General features: G+C 32.4%; 1 long non-coding RNA gene across 2 annotated transcripts; it reads right to left on the minus strand.

Moving 5' to 3' along the window:
- Positions 1-2,951: 2,951 nt before the first annotated feature.
- On the minus strand, positions 2,952-6,386 carry LOC107861232. 2 transcript variants are annotated; one of them, XR_001671774.2, is made up of 3 exons: positions 6,286-6,386; positions 3,772-3,890; positions 2,952-3,696 (listed from the first exon to the last, which is right to left on the minus strand). It is a non-coding gene; the product is annotated as an uncharacterized LOC107861232 (long non-coding RNA). The 2 variants fall into 2 exon arrangements; XR_001671773.2 differs by having other exon boundaries at positions 6,282-6,383.
- Between the last annotated feature and the right edge of the window lie 572 nt (positions 6,387-6,958).

The following is a 6,958-nucleotide window of genomic DNA, read 5'->3' on the forward strand; positions in this document are numbered from 1 at the left end:
AGTTGTGCTTGTGACCGGTAACTTGCAATTATTTTTTATGTACCAATGAAACTACAAGCAAGGATAAAAATTACACCACATCACAAAATAGGGATGTTTATGCAATTGACCCAATAATTTGTGCATGCACTTCAACCAACATAATTCCACAACCAGTTGAGAAATTATAATCTCTAAATGGATTTTGGACAAAGACGACAAAAACGCGCATTATTTTCTTATATTACCTATCTTATGTCAAGAGAGACAAAAGTTCAATTTCAAAAAAGAAAAAAAAAAGAAAAAACCTCTAAATTAATGCCAAGCAAATTAGGTTTGAATAGATAAGTGTATGTACAGTCAAATCTCTCTACAATGTCACCTCGTTATAACGACATTTCTCTATAGCGATTTGATTTTTTCTCATAACCAATTTTTCACAATATACTTTATTTCTCTATAATGATATTCTATCTATAATAAATTCATGTCGCATACTAGCAGGGCATAGTGTGTTCAATGAAAAATAGCACACATACACACATTATTATCCTACATTACCTATCTTATGCGAAGAGAGACAAAGGTCCAATTTCAAACCGAAAAATGGCAGTAGCGTCAGACCAATTCTCTATTTTATGCTATCTGTTTTCGCCGAGGCGTAATTGTCGGTTGCTAGTTCTGTTATAATTATTGTGTTAGTTCATATTTGCTTTCTAACTTCAGCTTGTTTATTATTTTAGTCCTTTTTTTAGTTTATTTACTTTATTGTCTAGCAAACTTTCGCAACCAATACGAAGTTGTTCTTGACCACCTATAAATCTACTATCTCAAATCAGCGATAAAACATCTTGCCCGCTCATTAGTTTTTCATGCTTCATGCTTATTATATTTACTAGCTTCTAAACACGATGTACGTGTATCTCAAGTTAATAATGTACATAAACAAATTAACAAATAAAAGTTTCATGAATGTGATACTTTATAGTGAAATTTATTAGGAACATGTGTTTGAGGTATATAGATTAATAAAGTTAAATTTCATGAACCTCAAAGTTTGTTACAACTTATATTTCAGTTTAAAATAAGCTAATATACAAAACATAAAACACAGAGCAAATATATGAATTCAAAGTGGAAATTGTATAAAAAGTAATATGCATTCTAGACTATAGAACATAATTAATTAGATGTAAGTATAAGTAGATTCAACAGGGAGATTGTAAAGTATTGGAAATAAATTAAAGGTCATGAAACAGTAATCTTTTCATCCTTTATTCTGGACCATTTTCTACATTAATTCAGTAGTTAGTATAGATAATGAGAAAAAAAAAAAACATCTTTTACATTTATTAGAATGTGCGTTTAAATTTTTGTACAAATATTTTGGTGCACATTTTCGTCTTTCAACTTTGTCCCTCTATCATCATGCTATTGAAGTAATGCAGATCTGCATATTCTCTTACATATATGTCTTGAAGTTCCTTATGATTTGCTACTTTGTTACGTAAAATAGTGTAGCACTAATCAGAAGGAAAAAGGGTTGACAGATGAGAATACTTACCACTATACTACAACGACTTGATTGTTAGGTGTTTTGACAAAATATTACTCTCGGCTTTCATCTTACTTATCCATTTTCTTATTGGCACAAGATATTAAGAAGCAGTAAATGATACGATGATTCTACGATATTATCCTTTCACTATAATAAATTTCATGTTTTAGGAAATACATTATCTAATGCATCGTAATTAATGCTTAGAATAAAATGATAGAAACACTGCTAAAAAAACTGTAAAAAGAGACCTCATGAGGTCTCTTTTTCTTAAAAAGTGACTTCAAAAGTGACCTCAATGGATAGCCTCTACAACATAGATTGCTTTTTGTAAGACACCTCATGAGGTCGCTTAAAAGCAACCTCATGCGGTCACTAGGTTATTTTTTAAATTTCCACAAAGAGACCTCACGAGGTCTCTAAACTATTTTGTATAATTATTATTATTTTATTAAAAGAGACCTCATAAGGTCTCTGTTTGATTTTTAAAATTTTATTTTTTTAATTAAAAGACACCTCATCAGGTGACTATCTAGAAAATGAAATTGAAAAAAAGAGAACTCCTGATGAAAAATTAAAATGCAAAATAGCGACCTCATGAGGTCTCTTTTCTGCCACCAAAAATGATGGCAATAACAACTTTTACAGATACCTGTCATTTAATTCAATTCAATAATATGTACAATCTAATCAACTAAATCGAGCTCCAAGAGCTCACACCAATCAAAATAACACCACAATCCAATGAAAACTGAATGAAAATCAACTTAGAGTACCTTGAAATTGAACGGAAAAACATCGTGGTCAAGTTATTTATACAATAGTACTATTGATTAGACTAATTCAAAGCTCTCATGCGTTAAAAAAACTTCACAATTTAAATCAACCATCATAAGGTATTCTCCACATAATAATCCTCATCATCTTCATCACTGCTAGGCTCCTCAGTCACATCTCTGTATTGACCATATACGCCATGTGAAATAGATAGAGACTGGGGCGGAGGAGGGTGAACTGCATCACCAGGACAAGGGGAAATCCCCCCGAAGAAAGTAATGCAACGAATTGAGCCTTCATTCCTACATACTGTATATCCCTTTTCCTTTCCCTTGCCTGTGCGGCCTTAGCTTCATTAGATAACTTAGCTATCATCTTCTTCAAAGCCAAAATCATTTCCCTTGACTCATCAACCTGGAAGCTCCTGAGGCCTTCTAGTTCCGAATAAAATTCACGAAAGGTTCATTGTGGCAAGCCATAAGCTGATACGATAAAAACTTGGAAGACACGAAATCACTCAAAAAATAGTCCATAAACACACTCCAAAACAGTCCACAAATCATTAAGATCCTTGGACCGATTGGAGACCTCTCTCGGATTCACAAATACAATAAGAATACAAGGTGAACAAGGTGTATTTCACACCAAAACACCAACAATACGTGAAGAACAAGATGAACACAAAGGCACAAGATTCGGATTTAACAATAACAACAAGAACACAAGATTACAACACAAACACTAAACACGATTACAAGAAGGTAAAGGGATAGATAGATAGACCACATGAAGGTATAATCTCAAGAACCCAAGAATGGATACTCTTGGACCCTTAACACTACACACAACAATAAACCTATCTCTTACGTGACACAAGATCGGATTGCACCTCTCTAGCATCAACGTTTCCAAGCAAGCAACAACAAAAGAGAATCCACCCTATTGTTGTATCCTAGTTTCGGTGTTGGTGCCTCAAGGAGAGAGGACTTGTGTTCTTTGGTCTTTCAAGACTCACAAATATCATCAAAAACTAAATATAAAAACCCTACAATGTTCCTTTTATAACTATTACAAAATATAAGTTAAAATGACCAAAAAATCCTTCAAAGAGTGGGCACCCATCTAGTGTAATTTATGGGCTGATTTGGGTGCATTTTGGGCCTCTTTTACACTTCAATTGCACATGCCAAGGCTCGAGTCCAACATGCACTCTCCTAAGTACATATCCGAGATTATTCCCGTATCATAAGCATACGCATACCTACTCGGACCACCAACCGCATCTAACCATATTCTCTCATTCTGCTCTTGGCTAACTGGAAGGTCTTGACTATTATCTGACAGAGTCCGGCGGAAATCCTCTATGGATTGCAAATATCGATCTAGAATTTAATGATAATAACATTAGAGTATAAATTTAGAAAATAAAGTAATTATTACTAGAAATAGAGGCTTACATAGGTTAGTTGAGCTCGTGGCTCAACCCAAACATCAGGATCTACATTCCGCGTTGGTTGAATCCGTAGTAAATACACTGTATATGCCTCTAGCTGTTGCTCCCCCAATTACAATTGTCCTGGATCGCAAGAGTTAATAAGAATAGTCCAGGTTGATAGAGGAAAAACTTTCATTTTGAGGGCAAACTGGTGATGTTACATTTTAAATCATTATGAATGACAACTGTTTTCGTAGGCACCAGCTCACCAAATCCTCCTTAAAACTATTGACACCATTACTCATTGAACATACTCGATATATCCTTGGCTACCACACAGTGCAACAACAAGTGTTTTGCATTTCTTCCCCTGCTTTACATAGAAAGCATCTATTGTAAAGTTCAAATTCTCTCTTCGTTAAGTTGACTTTTGCATAAGCAAGCTTCATGCACCGCTATCCAGCTAAAACAAATTAGATAGGTTGGAGGTTTAATCATCCATATCTTTTTTTGCAGCAAGTGTTTTACATTCTCTGCCTCAGCTTTACATAGAAAGTATCTAGTGCAAATTTTATATCCTCTTCAAGTTGTCTTTTGCATAAGCAAGCTTCATGCACCACTCCAGACGACAAAGAGAATGCAGAACAACAAATTTATCAAAGTCAAAACAGATAGAAACTTCAGCATGACTCCATTATAAATGTAATAAGTTACTAAGTTTCAGTCAATATCAAGGAAGTATCGAATGTGTATCATTACAAAAATTCAGTCTTCACTCTTCCATTATAAATGTGGAAAACTTTTCCACGGTGGTCGTCGTCTCGTTGAGGGGTTTCTCAAAAAAGTAGCTCGAGCTAGAAGAACACTTTAGTTTTATCTTTGGTGTAGTTTTTTGTTTACAATATAGATGTTACTTGTCTCAAAAAACAAGTATATTTCAATTTTCAATCTTGATAAAATCAGATAAAATAAATAGGAAAACTAAATAAAACAAGATGTTGATGAAGATCCCAGTTAAGTTTTTCAGTAAAAAATAGTAAATGAAAACAATTTAAAATGTAGTAGTAACCAGTTTCTATGAAGCAACATCACATCAAAACTTATTAAAAAAAATTCACTACTGATGTATCTATAACTGGATGCAGCAGCACAAATTTAGCTCTTTTAAAATAGTCAAGACAGTAACCAAATGTCCATCTCCTACAAAATCCACCTAGTCTTAAAACTACTGCTCATCAGTAGCACTGGAGTAGCAACAGCATAGCAAACACAAGCTACCAAGAATTCAATTCAAGTAATTGAAAAGGGAAAGAATAATTCAATAATTAAGCCATGACACGTCTACACAAAAGGTTTCATTATTAAAGGTTCTCTAACATCGACATTCTTTACTACCAACCTAATAAAATCATTTTAAAAGGTAGTAATTAAATTTCTCTACTTTATATGTTATAGTATTAGGTAAATTGATAAGCCCTTAGTAAGAAGTGAATCAGTCTTCTTGTTTTGCTATCTCTTGAGGACTCTACTTGAACTAGAACTAGTACATTAATTCTCTAATCTTCTTGTTTTGCTCTCTTTTGGTTGTGTTTTATATACATGGTACTCTAAATTGATCAAATTTTCCAATATTCAAGGAAAACAACAATTTCTCTACTTGCTTGGCAGTCAGCAATCAACTAAGGTGGGACACTATGTTGCTCGGACTCCCTAAAAATATTTCTACACCCCTGTTGGATTCTCCAAAAATATAGTACTTTTGGAGATTTGTTATGGAACCATCGATTATTTTGAAGAGTCCGAGCAACAAGGTGGGAGATACTACACATACTTAGAAAGTGGAAAAGTTTCCCAGTTTCACTACATGTTTATACCTTCAGATCTTCAACTGAAGTCCTCGTAGAAAATTTATGCCTCAGATGTAGATTAAAAATCTGTTTCATGTACTCATTTGGTACACTTTTGAAACAATAATTTTAACAGAATTCAAACAACAGACTAAAGAACATATAGAGATAATATATAGCAAAATTCAAAATCCTAGCGTGAATTGAAACCCAATTTAGTTAAAAACATAACAAGTCATTGTAAATTCAAAATCATTAGTTCTTAAATTATCGTAAAACAAAAATAGGATACATCAAAACTGACTGTGTTTCCCATATAAACCCTTTTCACTTTTCATTCTAAAAGCACCATATACAAGCAAAAAGTATCAAATCTTAGAACAAAAAATGCAAAAACACAAAATACATAGAGGTACAAGACTGAATCTATAACTCAAATTAAGATGAAAGAAATCAACAAGGCATATAAAGCATAAACATAATTCTGAAATAGGGCAACAAAACCCCTAACGATTCATTCATATTTTGGAAAAAATGAAAGAGCCCCAAAACATTCATAGATTCAAATTCTATTATATACATAAACAAAAAAATTGAAGTTACTTGGAATGAAAGAACTGGGCGAGAGAGCTTGAGCGGGAGAGAAAGAAAAAAATTAAACAAGAGTTCAAGAATTCACACTTACTTACTTTTGGGGTGACATCAAGAGTGCGGAGAGAATTCTGAGAGAGTGGCGGATGAGAGAGTTGCTCTTTACTATTGGGTTTTGTTTTCTCTTAATTATAATAATAAATATAAAAAAATTAAATAAATATATATATTTTGACTTCACATTTAATGAAATAATTACATACAATTATTTTTAATAATAAATATTAATTTGTTAAAATAATAGCGACCTCATGAGATCGCAATGTTTAAAATTTTATTCCCCTCTTTATATTTTATTATTTTTTTTATTCATTATTTTGGTGCTAACTTTTCTCGCATTTGTTTTTCGACCTCTTGAGGTCCCAAATATTGTGTAGCTAAATTTTTTTATTATTTACCGACTTCATGAGGTCTCTTCATTTAAAAATAATAATTAAAAATAAATTGAGGAAAAAAGCGACCTCATGAGGTCTCTTATTTTCGACCTATTTTTGAGGTCTCTTTTTTTTTTTGGTCTCTTTTTACAACTTTTTTAGTAGTGAAATATTTGATCAAAATAATTTTTCCTTCAATACATAATTAACAAATTACCACATCGAAATATGATTTACCATACTAAAGTTTGATTTATCAAACCAAACTTTAAAAATTGATATATTTGATATCCACTTTTAATCTATCAAAATCGAGGTTTGATAATATGAAATCGAA

Source organism: Capsicum annuum, chromosome 2 (genome assembly GCF_002878395.1).
Source record: "Capsicum annuum cultivar UCD-10X-F1 chromosome 2, UCD10Xv1.1, whole genome shotgun sequence".
In the NCBI taxonomy this organism is placed as follows: domain Eukaryota; kingdom Viridiplantae; phylum Streptophyta; class Magnoliopsida; order Solanales; family Solanaceae; genus Capsicum; species Capsicum annuum.